At 31.5% G+C, this 15,279-nt stretch overlaps 1 protein-coding gene across 5 annotated transcripts in view; it reads right to left on the bottom strand.

The window, feature by feature from the left end:
- LOC122517085 overlaps positions 1 to 15,279 on the bottom strand; it is a 108,787-nt gene that overhangs the window by 20,747 nt on the left and 72,761 nt on the right. Inside the window, exon 1 of one of the 5 annotated variants that reach the window (XM_043635429.1) lies at positions 5,913 to 6,008. The exons of the other annotated variants lie outside the window; for them this stretch is intronic. The gene's annotated coding sequence lies outside the window, so the exon portion shown is untranslated. Of the gene's footprint in view, positions 1 to 5,912; positions 6,009 to 15,279 lie in introns of those variants that run through there. 5 annotated transcript variants of the gene reach the window in all.

Here is a 15,279-nt window from a genome sequence, read left to right as displayed (position 1 = left end):
ATAACTTTTTATCGTATTTTTGAATAGAATTTATTTATCTGTATTATTTGTGCAATTCTTATTTGTTATTTAAGCTCAATTGAACACACGATATCGACACGAAAAATATTAATCTTTTCAATTTATCTACGAGTATATATCATAGAAATGCGAGTATATATATAAAGGCATTGCAATCAAGTAATCTTCGTGATATTTTTTAAAATTAAAAGGAGAGAAAAATGAAAAAATAAAAAATAAACAAAAAGAAATAAAAATATATAAAAGAAATAAAAAAAAGAATAAAAGGGAAAAAGAGAAAAAGAAAGATTAACGTATAAATAAAAAGAGATATCACACACACACACACACATACACACACACACAGTATCCGCATAGATTCTTTAAAAAGATTTCTCTGAAAGAGAATCGTGACAATTTCTTATTCCCAAGAAAGAGTATTTCAGTCCCATAGAATTAGAACATCAAGATGGCTGAGCAGTACTTTTCCCTTATCACCGAGGTAAACTAGAATATCGATTAGACGTCAAGAATGTCGATAAATGCGAGATTAACGAAGATATCAACTTTTCTAGCACGTAGAAGGATACCGATCATCTCAATGTTACAAGGTCATCGAGAGAATCCTACTTTCTTTAGAATTTTCAAGCACGAATAGAGAAGAAGTTTGAAAAAAGTTAATAACATTTTCTAACATTTTATATTTTTGTTCCTTTCTCTTTTTCTTATTTTTGTTCTTCGTTCTCGATCCAAGTAATAAAGATTTGACTTTTTGATAAACGTAAAAGAATATGTAAATAGTTAGTAAAACGGAGACGTTCGTTTTCGGAACTTTTGCTTTCTCTCGTATTATTATATGACTCGGTCAGGACGTGAAGAAGTTTCAGTGAGAAAATTTTCCATGACGTCTCGGCTCGGTGAATACACAAGTGTGAAAATATATACACTCGCACTTTCGCAAAAGTTCACGCTAAAGCAAAATGCCAAGCTGAGAGAGCCTACATTTGAAAATCCACTCATGAACTGCTGCTGTTGAGCTTTTCTTACATTACTCTTTCTCTCTTTTACTCTTTCTCTCTTTCTCTCTTGCTCTCTCTCCCTTCGAAACAAAGTTTCATCTCTCGCATTTTACATGCGAGAGAGAAGCATATTATGTATTACGCATACACTAAACAAGAGAGAAACTATTATACTACTAAATCGTTCTCTTGAGTGTATTCAAACTTTTCCCTTAATCTAGAGATCGTTGTTTGTTTCATGAACGTTGTGGAAATATTCAAAGATAAACAGTTTCTAAATTTTAACGAACTTAACACGCAAATGTGTTTTCCCTCGTTTTAATTAGCCACAAATTATTTTACCTTATCGAAGGAATAAAGTTATAATTAAGTATCGACCTTTTTTTTTGCTTCCATTATTAAGTAGCTCTTCATAGAGATCTGTCCAATAATATGGAATATCATTTACCGTTAGAAAACGGAGCAAATGGGAGAGAGAGCGAGAGAAAGAGAGAGAGAGAGAGAGAGAGAAAACATTTCACTGTTGGAAAGCACATCGAATTTTCCTCCTCGATATTATAGCATGCGGTTGGTATGGATAAGGGTGTGTGCCTTGCATGTGCCATATCCTCGCGCTTTCCGGAAGTTGAACAGGCTAACCGCTCTCTGTTTCAGGAACTCTCATGAAACGGGTTGCATCACCCTTTCTCTCTATTTCTTTCTCACTCCTCGTCTGTTCTAGATGTTTATTACCGTTATTCGCCGAGCAGTCGGCCAAATATTCGTAGATTTTTTAGAGGACGTACTCTCGGAAATAGTGTAAGAAATAAAGAGAAAGAGAGAGAGAGAGAGAGAGAGAGAGAAAGAGAAATAGTAAAAGAAGAAAATAGTAGGAAGTATGTATATTCAAAGTTTATGGTACGGAAGTAACACCGTGAACTAATTTTCTGTTACACCGAAAAAGCAACGCTTTCGAATTCCAGATTTGAATTTGGAAATTACATTTTATTTTTCCGCTGAATTTGAATATCCAAAACTAATGTTTGTAAATGGGTATATACATACTTATTACACGTATATACATATAATTCCTGTATCCAAAGTTTCATGTAAAAAGCATATATGTGTATAAACAGAGTCGATAAGGAAGAAACCTTCACAATGGTTCTTGGACTTTTCGAACAGAATGCTCGAAAGTACGACGTCGACTAAATACTTTGGTTTACGTCTGGGAAAGACATTTATCGTTAATACTTGTTCGACCTCGACTCTTGTGCTTTTTCTGGCGCCATTCTCGATGCTTAAAAGCGAAAAACTCTGCCTCTGTCGGCCTCGTATTTTACCAACCAGAAACTAACGGAGAATTAATCTTTTTCGGTAGTTTTATAATAAGCGCTTGTAGAAAATTATATAATACTTTCTTTAGATTTTGAATTTGTTAATTATTTACGAACGGAGATAATGAATAATACTAAAATTGTAATAAAAATTTTGAGCTTTTATTTAATTATCTTTACTCTGAACAATAATTCAAAATAATACACGACGTTGCGTAGGAATTTACTGAGAAATTTCTTGATCGATGAGAGAGATGATACATATATTTATAATATATAATATATATATATATATATATATCTATCTATATATCCTTGTCTCTGGCACGCTAATGCATAAATATCCGTACGAAAATTCGCTGTGAAATCGTTAGCAAGTTCGTCACGCCTTTCCAGGAAATTTGCAATTTCCGTTTTTCGACGAAAGAGAGCGGTTCGGACGATTCCGTGAGTCGATTATCGATGAATCTGTAGGATGTTAGGGGTGTGCGTTAATATTTAATATCTGGATAAGAAATTCAAGAGAAAAAATTTCACCGTTGAGTTATATACGTTCTTCAAGAAAAAAATGACTAACATATTGAAAATACGTTTTCCTCTGAATTATATATATAAGTCAAGATATTATATAAGATAGCTTACTTAAACAATATTTTCAATTTATTTACAATGCCAATTTATTAATGTGTTAGGTTAGCAATATATTCAGAGGAATGTTCAGACGATTCATGAGGAAGATCGAATTAGCCTGTTTGTTAGCAACTATTTGGATGTGGTTTGAAATCTTGCGGAGTTGCGTGTTATTTGCTTCTCAAATGAAAGCAAACTATTTGCTTTCAGAATTGGAAATCAAAAGTATCCTTCGAATAGTGGTTATACGAAGGGATCGTGGCGATTGATTAAACATTAGATGATATAAAATTAACGTACAATAATCCTACGTTTTAATAATAGCGAAGATTTAAATAAAATTTGATTGAATATGTTGATAAATCATTTAATTTGAGATTTAATTGAAATTTGTACACACGAGATTTGTTTATTATATTTAATTAGATTTATAAATCTTTCATCTTTCATCTCGTAAACAACATATACGTTGAGTAATGCAGATCTAGGGCTGGTAAAGTTATAAAAATAAAACTCGTTAAGTTCTTACGATGTTTCATGAGAAGGGCTTAAAGTTGATAAGCTCTGTGCTCGTTATCCTTTTTATCAGGGTTATTTCTATGTTACGACGATGATATAATAATATTTTACAAGGTATGAAAAAGGCCCAGGAAGAATAACACGCGTTGAAGGAACGATAAGGACGTGAGCCGTTTTATGTTTCGATATTTAGTTACTTTGTAGAAAACGATTGAGAGGTTTTAACGCGATCGTTTGAGCAGATGATCACGAATCTTCACTTTGTAATAATCTTTAAAACATTTTACATTTTTATTGGAAGCTAGTTTTTTCCAAAGCAGTTACTAATATCGTTAGAATGTTTTCCTTTCATTTAACATCAGAGCTATCAATCTATTTTTATTACTTGTATAATCAAAAATCGTGAAATTTATTCTTGTTATTATTTCTACTATATTTAATAATAACTAAATGAAATTAATTGTTATATTAAAATTTGTTATTATTGTAAAAATAATAAATACGAAACGAGCCGCCTTACTTATTTCTCTTAGTTTTTAATTTAAGATAACACAAAATTAATGTAACAGCGTCGATATAAATTATTTTGTAAATGAATCAAGAGATCAGAAAAGATGTTACATCGTGCTTTTAAAAAGATTATCATTGCATTTTCTTACGTCAGTGTACGTTCTTAGAATTTTTCGAGCCGAGTTTCATTACTCTTTGCCAAACCGACGCTTCATTAATTTCCTCTTTCGCGCGATTCGCGTCGCAATACGGGATCCACGTAGATTAAAAACAAGAGAGGAGACATACCAAAAGATACCTATGGTAGGAACACTTCTTCTTAGAATTCTTCTTAGAATTTTCAACAATCCGTATCTACGTAGTAAAAGACGAAGAGAGAAGAGCACGACATAGCGCACAGTGGAATTTTCTTTTTCGTAGGATTAAAATTCAAGAAAAGTAAAAAGGAAGATTTGCTAACGGAGAGAAAAAGGATCATTGGTCCTCAGTGTCGTTATCACGTTTTCTTTCTTTTTCTCTCAAATACTTCCATTTCGTCTATTCAACATTTTCAACATTTTTCTTCTTATAAAAAAAAAAAGTAATAAAATAAAGGTATTAATAATATATAATAATATCATGAAATTTGAAATTTGATAAATATCTATAACTGAATGTACTTCAAATCATACCATTTGTATTGTAACATAAACTCGAATGATAGAGAGATCAATGAAACTCTTAGAAACTATTAGATTACTACTCCTTTGATATTAGGTAACATAAATAGACGTTTTAAATTTAGACGGAAGTGACTCTATGTCTGATAGTAGTCTTTCGCTATTGTCAATGATTTATCGAGGAAGCATTCGACAATATCCCTTCACGTTACCTGATTCAAACAACAAATACAATAATTTAGAGGAGGTAACTTTAGAGATAGACATATGCATGTACAGAAGAAAGAGAGTGAGTGAGAGAGAGGGAGAGGGGTAGAGAGAAAGAAGAAGGGAGGAGAGATGGAAACAACTCGACCGCAAGAAGGGATAACTGGCATGGTGGCAAAACTGGCCTCTATCTACACTAACTCCATTCCCGGATTCAGAATGGATTTCCGATAGCCAATTCGGATAATATCGTTCTATTCGTGCGAACGTCCTAACGACAAATTGGCTTATTCGAAATGGTGCCTGTACAATTTTTTTCTTCTTCTTTTTTCTATTGTTTTTTTTTTGTCATCACTACTACTCATTTAAGCTACCACTTTTTTCGGTTTTCGGCTTCGTTTCAAATTCGAAGATAATCGTTTTGAATAATCGACTCGAATAACGAATTGTCATTTGGCAGGTTAAATGAGTAAAATTATATCTCTGGTGATATTTAAAGAGTTATCAAAATTGAACTCATATCGGTTTATTTACCTTTCCTCTGTATTATTAATATTTCATTTCAATTTAATTTTATAGAAGTTTTAGTAGTTTCTTGCTAAAGCAAATCGATTCAAATTAACAGTCAATTTTCCGTTAACGGTTTGAGTTATCTCGATCGATCATAAAATTCACATGTTACATTACGAAGTCAGACAATAATCGACGATGAGTGGAAGAGGATCATTTCTATTGCAATAAATCTTCTTGAACGATTTAATATACGGATGCGAATGGTCCTTCATATATCCAGTGCTTCAAGAGCGAAAATTGCGTGTCACTGCAATTAATGGCTAGCCCTTTTGGACAGTGAGACCATTCAATCGCAAACCATTTCGATGTTCCCTTAAATACTAAAAAGAAACAGATAGAACAAGATAAATAGATAGATAGATAGAGAGAGAGAGAGAGAAAGCAAGAAAGTGAGAGAGAAAAGGAGACTATCAAAAGGGACGGTGGTCTAGTCTGATTTACGTGAGATCACATTAAATGCTTCTTTGATGGCCCCTTACCTCCTGAGTGGTTGATAACTTGATTTGCTGTCCCACTTTGGAACTCAGCCACGACTTCCTACGTTGTGCCCGCCGTCGTTGAGAGCCTTCCATCCCTTCTCATTCTCTCTCTCTATCCTTCTATTTTACCTTGCATTTCCTTGACCCTTCCCTTTTCCTGACCACTCTCCGAAGAAAGCTTCTTTTTTACTTTTCAAGCTTCTCATTTGACTCTCAAACGTGAAAAAAAGAATTTCTCACGTTTATTGTTACTTTAGGAGATAAGATATTGATCAGTCAAGTAATATCTAAATATCGTATAAGAATTTATATATAGGATGGGGTATGTGTAGTACAATCGAACAAAGAGTGATAATACTTTAAAAATGAGACGAAAATTTAATATAATATTTTTGTTCTTTGAAGTTTGTATAATACTATTAAATATGATTCAATATGTCGTTATTATAACGAATTGCATTCACGCGAGATAGTGTAGATAATGATTGTTGTATGATCAGATTTTTTCTTTTATTGCTTACTATAATTTTTATAAGTATTGTTGGAAAGGTTTATCCTGAAATTAAATTTTTGTTTTATTTATTCACGTAGCCTCACTCCCAGTCCATTTATAACAATTATCACTCTATCCTGTATATTTAATAATGCAATGTTAGTCATAGCTATAGACTGTTTCCTAACAGATATCGCACATCAATAAAATTGATGTTGTCTAACCGACCGATCAACACGACAGTAAACAAAGAACATTTTATGGTCGCATCCAAATTGGAGACGCTTGCCAGGTGACAATATTGAATTTTTTCAAATTGAAACAAGTTTGTTTTTATTTTTTTTTTTGTTACATCGCAGGCACTATGTTTGCAAAACAATGAATAATAAAAAATCAATAAAAAGTTATTGATTTCAAATAAAAAAAAAACTCTTATATGATTGCAAATAGTATTCGGTAGTCGGTCGTATATGAATACGCATCGATTGATACTGGTTGGTCAGAAAACAACAATTTTGTTGGAATATTATATCTAATTAGGACATAGCGTATACAACATTATATATTATTTAATAATCATTTACTCATATATATATACATATACGCTAACATTATCATCAATATTCTAGCTTTAACAAAAATGTATTTAAAATATATACATATATTATATAAAATAAAATTTATAAAATAAATAAAGTATAGATTGTCAAACATTTTTATTATCTGTCACATTATCTTATTTATATTATAATAAAAAATATTGTATTGACTTTCCAATTGTTGGAATAAATCGTCTTTTTAATCAATTTTCCATAGAACGAAACTCAATGAAATGTGTTCCGATATTCTTGTGTTCATTAATTAGTAATTTCGATTGCTTCTTTGATTATCTATTGTATTTTAATATTGAAAGGTACGTGTTGCAAAGAAAAGTTAGAGAAAGGTAACTGACTTGTGCTTTGAAGATCAGACGTAACGATAATTAAGAAGTTTCCTTCTCTCTGCTCTTCTTTGATAGAAATTATTCTATTAAATTTAATAACTTATACCGTGGATGAATTTGATAAAAAAAAAAAAAATAAAAATTTTGTCGGATGGATATACGTACGTGTTTGAAATACTTTCTCACGTGTTATTTTGTTTCGTTAAAAGTTTCGTGGCTATCAACTAACTCACGTCGACAAAACGTAATCTATCATCAAGAAAATAAAATATTTTTATATGTTACATTTTACCTGTTCCCGTGTATCTACCTGTTTGGTATATCGATATTCTATTGAGAGATGAATTTAACGTTAAAATAACGAATTTTTATGAGAGACGTGGATATAAAATAAAATAAGTTCATCGATTTATCGATTATTCCACCCAATTCATTAAAAATTCATTAATAATGCAGTGTTTTTGATTTAATGATATAAATAAAATTCATATATATCTTATTCGACGATTATCAGTAAGAATTAAAAAAACAGATTTATGTAGAATAAGTTCAAAATATTGAAACGAACATAAATTTTTCATTGAACGTTTATTAATAATGCACTGTTTGATTTAAACACGTAAATAAAATTCATGCGTATTTTATTCGATTATCGATATTATCGGTTGGAATAAAGAAAAACATTTAAGTAGAAAATTGAACAATAATTCAACGATATATAAATATCCTCGATCATTCAATAAAATCTTTTATAGAACGATACCACTCGTTTGCTATTTTTCTTCATTTTTGTCATCGATAGTAAAAGGAATAAGAATTTTATCCTATAACGAAGGAACATAATGCGTGCTTTTAGAGGAGGACAAGAAGAGAATAAAGAATAGAAGTTTTTATTTCCTACGTACGAAATATATAAAAGCTGCTTCTCGTACGTGGAAGGAGTAAAAGAACGATGGTAAAAGGGTGAACTGCGGTCTAGGTGCTTTGAGTTTGCTGTTCAAGGACTAGGCTGCCTGCTTTAAAATCTGGTAGTTGTATACTTGATGAAGAAAAAAGAAAAAGTATATAAGGAAGATGACAAAGAGAAAAAGGATAGAAAAATAGAAGGATGAAATATAAGAAGAGAAAAGAAGTGGAATAAGAAGGAAAAGAGGAAGAAGAAAAATAGGATACTTTCGTAATCAGCTTCGTTTTTGAGAGAGAGAAAAAAAAATAGAAATAGAAACAAAGAAAGATAGGAAAAACAAAAATAGAGAAAGAGAATAAGAGATAAAAAGTAAAGAAGAGAATGAGAGAGAAGAAGTAAGAAGGAGAATGGAGAAAAAAGGGTTGCTTGGACTCTAAACCCGTCGGCCAACAGGTTAACTTTCGAGAAACGCCAACTTTTCCATCTGATTTAACGAAGTGCCACGTTTCTGTAACTTCTCTCATTTACCTTCGAGCTACTCCATATCGACTTTTTCCTTTGTTTTCTTTTACCACTCTTTTCTCTTTTCAAGGGGAACAAAACGATTTTGCACGATCACGATTAATGCAGCGCTAAACTTCGGTCACGTTTAAAAGAATGAAAAAACAATCAGATACTTTTTACCAATCGTTAAGCCATTTAAAAATTTATGTGCGAGTAAGTAAATAAATGGGTTGTATGCATTAGGTGTGAAAGTAATTAAGAAACTACCATGATTCGTTGAATCTTTTTCTCTTATTCTTTTAAGGATTAATCTATTCTAATGCGTTCGAAACGAAAGAAAAAGAAAAATTGAAAAATAAATAAAGAAAATAGATATTTGTATATATAAAACGTATTATTTGGAATAATTATAATAAGTTACTTGAATATATTCTTATGGGATAGAAAAAACTTAAGAAGCTCATAGTTAAAGAAAGATTGAAACAAAAATAAAAATTTATTATAAATGCAAAGAAAAATACAATGAAGTAATAAAATATGAAAGACAAATAATGTAAACGATAAAAGAAGCTCCAACACCTATTAGTTCAACATTGAAGGTAAAATTCAAGAAAGGAGCGTTAATTAAGCAGGGTTCTTCGATATAACTGAGAATTCTCTTGAGAGTGATAATATACATAGTTAATGAGAGGACGCAAGAATGGAGAACAGAAATAGAACGTGAAGAAGAAGAAGAAATAAGAGATGAACGAAGTGGAAAAAAGAAAATAAAAAAAAAAATAATAGAAGATGTAGTAGCTGAGGAAGAAAATAAAAAAAAAAAGGAAAGGAAGGAAGAAAGAAAGGAAGGAAGGAAGGAAGAAAGGAAGGAAGAAAGGAATAAGTGGAATTCCAAGATTAATTTAAAAGGAATAAGGAAAAAGAGAGAAAGGTCCGTGACGTTTCTCGTTAGGTTCATGATCTTGCGTGGCCGATCAAGCGGACGCGTTTAACGAACCCGAACGATGGTCGAATTTCCAATTCTTCGTTACTCCAGCGTGATGAAATGCTTTTCTGGAAAGAAGCTTTGAGATAGAGAGAGAGAGAGGGAAAGAGAAAAAGTGGGGGAAGTGATGGATAAGAAGATGAAGTTCGAATCTTGGTTTTTCGTAGGTACGAGTAGAAGACAATCTCGAGTGAATCGTGATCTTATTAACCGGTATAAGAGTACCTGCTTAAAAGTGTTCCACATTTCCTAATGACAGGGTACCTCCTATAATAGCGTTATCATACTTACGAGCGAGCAATTAAAAAAGTTTCATCCGCGCAATTAGGATCTTTCGCGTGCGCCTCAGCAGTACTACTTGGCCCGTTTGCGTGCTCACTGACCTGAACTTACACGTCATCGTTGATAAGACGAAGAAAGAAAGAAGGAAAAAAAAGAAAAAGAAAAAAAAAGGAAGGAGAAAGAGAAGTCGTTACGGAATGATCTCGAGTGCATCCTTGCTTCATGCCTTTCCCATCGATCTTCTAGAACACGAGTTTGTAGTTTACAACAAAATTTGATCTTAAAGTTACTTACTTTACCGAACGAGATCGATTCGGCAAACAAATGTTTATTCGTTTATTCGTTAATTTAAAAAGAAAAAATAATAGGAATTGTTTTTTTTTTTGTATTATATATATTATCATGTATTCGAGATAATGAGATTGTAGTTCAAATGTGAAAATATTTTAAAGTAAAATAGATTACAAGATTAATAAGTTCACTCTTTTTTAAACCTTTAGATTAAATTTTTAGAAATACAAAAAGTAAACTCGTTTATTTATCGAATTTTTATCAAGCCTCAAAAGAACTTCCTCAATGTTAACTTCGATTTTAAAATTCCGAACACGGCCAACAGTGAACTAGGAAAACAATTCAATGAACGACAATTTTCTCCGCAAATAGAAAAATTCCTTCGACAAATAATTGGAAGTACATATATATATTGGCATTCATTTGTGAAATCTATTAATTTACAAAAAGCAAGTAGGCAGGATATAAAATAGAAATTTGATCTGTAGATTAAATTCGATAAAACAGTAGGACTAACAAAACATTGGTTTTAAAAATATGGAAAGAGATAAGAACGGATAACTACGAGTATTTTTGTAATAAGAAAAGGAAATTTTTAAAGACGGATCAAATTTCAATCTCATACTTTAATTATTCGCCTATTATGAATTCATATATAACCTCATTATTTTCTAAAACTACTAGTTATAGTGTACAATAAAATTCATTTTATGTTTTCACGCAAACCTTTAAGTGAATTATACAATTTAACGCTGACGTATATACATATGCACATATACATTACTCACCAGCAATACACACATTCGCGTACATATGCATATCATTTGCATAACGCAAACACGCACACGTATCGCGAAATAAATTGTATACTCATATAATATCGTTGTTGCATATCTCGATGGTCGAATAAGACTAACAATAAATACGAAAACAGCTAGGAAATATACTCGACTAAAACCGAACGAACACGAAGGTCAATGTCTTTACAAGTTCGGTGACGAAGTTCTTAATGGAATAAAAACAACAATAGTCGAATGTAAACACCGGCCGAGGAGTGAGGAATGTATATACATATAAACAAAACATTAAATAATCGAGATACGTTCTTTCGATAAGCTTAACCTCTCTACTCTCACCGCTTCCCTTCCCAGTCGTTATTCTTCTCGGCTTCCGACAAGATGTATTTAGACGTATTCCTATATTAGGTATTATACATTTTTCTACCTCATTTATCTTCTCATTTACATTCGATACAATGTTTTGTATTCTCTTTTTTATTGATGCTTTAATTAATAATATTTTAATAATTAATTACGTTAAATGTATTTCGTTTTATATGCGATACTAATTATACATATATGCACATATATGCATAGTTATCAATTGCTAGCGATTCACACACTCGCGGACATATGCATGTCATTAATATAGCAACAAAACATGCACACGTATACGCGAAATAAATTTAATAATATTATAATATCGGTTTTTTTTTTTTACTTCTCTCGATGTTCGAAAAAGACAACTGAGAATGAATACGAAAACAATTCAGTAAACTAGATGGATTCCGAACAATTTTTTTCGTTGGTAATAGTGAGAATCGCGATCGATGTAAGCCAATGAAAATTAGCTAGAATTGCCATTTAGAAACAACGATCGATAATCATTTATATCGAATGCACTATTTAGATTCCTTCAGTTCGTTGGATTAATTCGCTCCGTTTTATTCCGTTGTTCCGAGTAAGACGCATCGTAATTATACTTCATAATTATACACTAACTACTACATGCAATTACATCTTAATTTCTTTCATTCACTGATATCTACAGAAATTTTATCAAATTTTGTGCCCAGATATCTCAGATACAACCTAGGTAGGGTAAATAAATTAAATGATAAAAATTGTAGTTAGTTTATTCGCGTGTGTTGTGAAGAAGAAGAAAGTGACAACGAATCTTGGAATTTTCATCAAATAGAGAAATTGAATGGAACGAATTATGAAACGTGGTAAGTGCCAGTTAAAAAAACCTTTAATATAACGATTTGTGGGGATACATAAATGGATCGAGAGTAAAGCAGGCAGAAAATGATGCAACGTTGACGAGGAAAAATGAAAATGCATAAGATGTCGTAACGGTGAATATAAAATAAAATCAATCCAATTATGAAAAAATTAATTGAATTAACTAAATTATCATACTTAATTTCGATCAATATTCTCGGAGAAAATTATAATTTGTAGGTAATTTTATTTTAATTAAACACGTTGCCGTAAACTTTTAATTTGACGATCGTGCTCAGAAACACATTTTTTCTCAATTGTTTATAACTGCCATATAAATTGAGCGTTTTTGCATGAAAACTTTCGACAGCTGTAACCGTCATTTGCCTACATATCGTCAAAAATAGGACGGCTATTTCCGGCGACGTGTTAAATTCAGTTATTATATTTTCTTTCCATCGTTGTTAATTCTTTGGGTACACATTTATTTGAAAATTTTTTTGCACTTGGAGCACATTTAATTTTGTGAACAACTAAAAGCAGTAGATTTTATGCAAGAATTAATTTATTTTGTATTATTCATTATATATATTCCTACATAATATTGTATTAATTTCTGGCAGTTAGTATTATAAAATACTTTTAAAACAAATAAACTCTGGTTATAATAAATAGAAAATTATTAATAACTTTGAAGCGTATGATACTTTTCAAAACAGGTTGGTAAATGCAGCAGTACTTTGCATTCTTTGCACTGCCAAGCAGTATCATTCCTAATTTGATGTTTAAAACAAACATGGCACCTTTTCTGTGGGTGTTTCTTTGATTTAGTTGGTGGAATATATTCAGGGAAGTGCGCACAATTTTATTTATCCATGCCTATCTCACTCATTCCTTCGATAAAACTATTGCATGTAATACCGAACTCACGACTTCAATAATAAATACTTTCCGTTCTATTATATTCTTTAAATACATTGGTATGTAATATTATTGGCTTTGAAATTTAATAAAAGAAAAAGAAGAAGAAGAAAAAGAAGATGAAAATAAAGAAGCAAAGTAAAAAATAAAAGAAGGAAAATCTTGATAGAAAAGTCCTAAAGTTAAAATCTCGTAAGAGATAGATCTACTTAAGGAATCTTGTTTGGCGTGGGTAGAAAATCGAATTCTTGTGAGAATTCAAGGAGCAGCCTAGGTGCTTTCGTAGAGGGAGGAAAGAAGGGTTTAGATATGGGTGAATAAAAGGTAGGATAGGACGTTGAGAAGGGTGCTTTCGATGGGTTCCAGGGTGGAACTTACTTAATCCTATGCCTCTACCTCCACGACGGCTATAATTACTTGACGTAATTTACATGCGGTCCTTAATACACCGTAATTACCTCTCGCATTCGCAATGGCCGCCATTGTCCTCTGACAAACGAGTTATCTTAACAAAGCCACTTATGGCATCAAGCCTATGTACTAGCGTGTTTGTTGGAACTTTAACTGACAATGACTTATTCTCTTTCTTCGAATTTTTCCCTTTTCCTCTTCTCATACTTTCTCTTATTAATTTTATGCTATCAGTTAAAAACATATTCTTGTCGTAATTTTTTTATAAATATTTTGAAATTATATATTTTTCATATTGAATCATAAATGCACGTATAAAATCCTATGTTTTATATACGTATATTCATTTTTCGATCAAGTTGGTCAATATAAAACTCTTATTGCATGTTATAAAAATAATATAATTCGATTTTCTTATTTATTTTTATGTGCTCAAAAATATGTTATAAATATCACGCGATAATGCGTAGACATCATCGTGGTAATAAAGGTATTTGGGGAACGTTGATGCCTAATGTAGTTGAAGCCGAATAAAATCCAGACGATCTTGCCTAAAAAAAAAGGTGAGGCGATGTTAAGGTGCAATGGATGGCACTCTGCCCACTCGTTCTATTCTCATTCTCTTATTTCTTTTTATTTTTTTTTTCATCTCTTCCTCCTTTTGTTCCATTTTTTGCTCTTCCTCCATTCTTTTCTAATCTCCTTTTCTTTCACTCTAATATTCTCCTTCTCACTTTCTGTTTTTTTTTCGTTTTTTTTAATTATCGCATGATTACAAAGAAAAAAGATGCTCGTTAAAAGAACGTATGTTCGATTGATAACTAACGAACAAGTATGCCAAAGAGAACGGAGTATTAAGCTTAGCTTAATGGTAGCATTGAATGTGTTGGATAGATAGATTAATGAAAAGTAGAAAAAAAGAAAAAAAAAAAAATAAACTCTCGCGATTACGCGAACTGATAATGCGATACATCGTTTTCATTGGAGCTCTTTGAAGGCTTCTATTATCGGAGCCGTCATTAAAAGCCTGCTCGCGTATGCGAATGCGCCCTGAATTGGTACGCTTTGCTGCGAGGAAATCAAATTAAAATCCGAATCCGACAAATTGCAGGAAAATCGAGTTAACGATGGTAGCCGTTCGTCACTATATAGAAAAATAAATGAAATAAACGAGTTATGATAAATATATACTACGCGTTAGAGACTTGTCGTTCATTGATAACCGATTTAATCTACATCTTTGCTCGCTAAGAGCAAATTCTTTTCTTTCAATAAAAATGTTGCAACGAAACGATGACAGTTCGGCTTTCTAGGGCGAGCTCGTTTTAATTGGCAAACACGATCTTTTTCTCCAAATTAATTAAACTCTTGTTTAAGGTGAAAAATTAGGTGACGGAGAAAAAGGAAAACCTTATTATGCAATGTTATTATTAATTAACGCAACGCTAATGTAATTAATAATATGATATACTTACAAAATGAAATTATATTTTATGATTATCATTATCGATATTCTTATCATTCGTATTTAAAAGATACAAATTATAATATAAATATCAACATGAATTGAAATTCTTCATTTATAAATGTAATTTATCGTTTAAATGATCGTTCGAGCGAGCTGGAA

The sequence above is a fragment of the Polistes fuscatus genome, unplaced genomic scaffold, assembly GCF_010416935.1.
Source record: "Polistes fuscatus isolate 324 unplaced genomic scaffold, CU_Pfus_HIC Scaffold2, whole genome shotgun sequence".
NCBI lineage: Eukaryota > Metazoa > Arthropoda > Insecta > Hymenoptera > Vespidae > Polistes > Polistes fuscatus.
The sequence above is the reverse complement of the archived record's forward strand: the minus strand, read 5'-3'. Positions and strand labels throughout refer to the sequence as shown.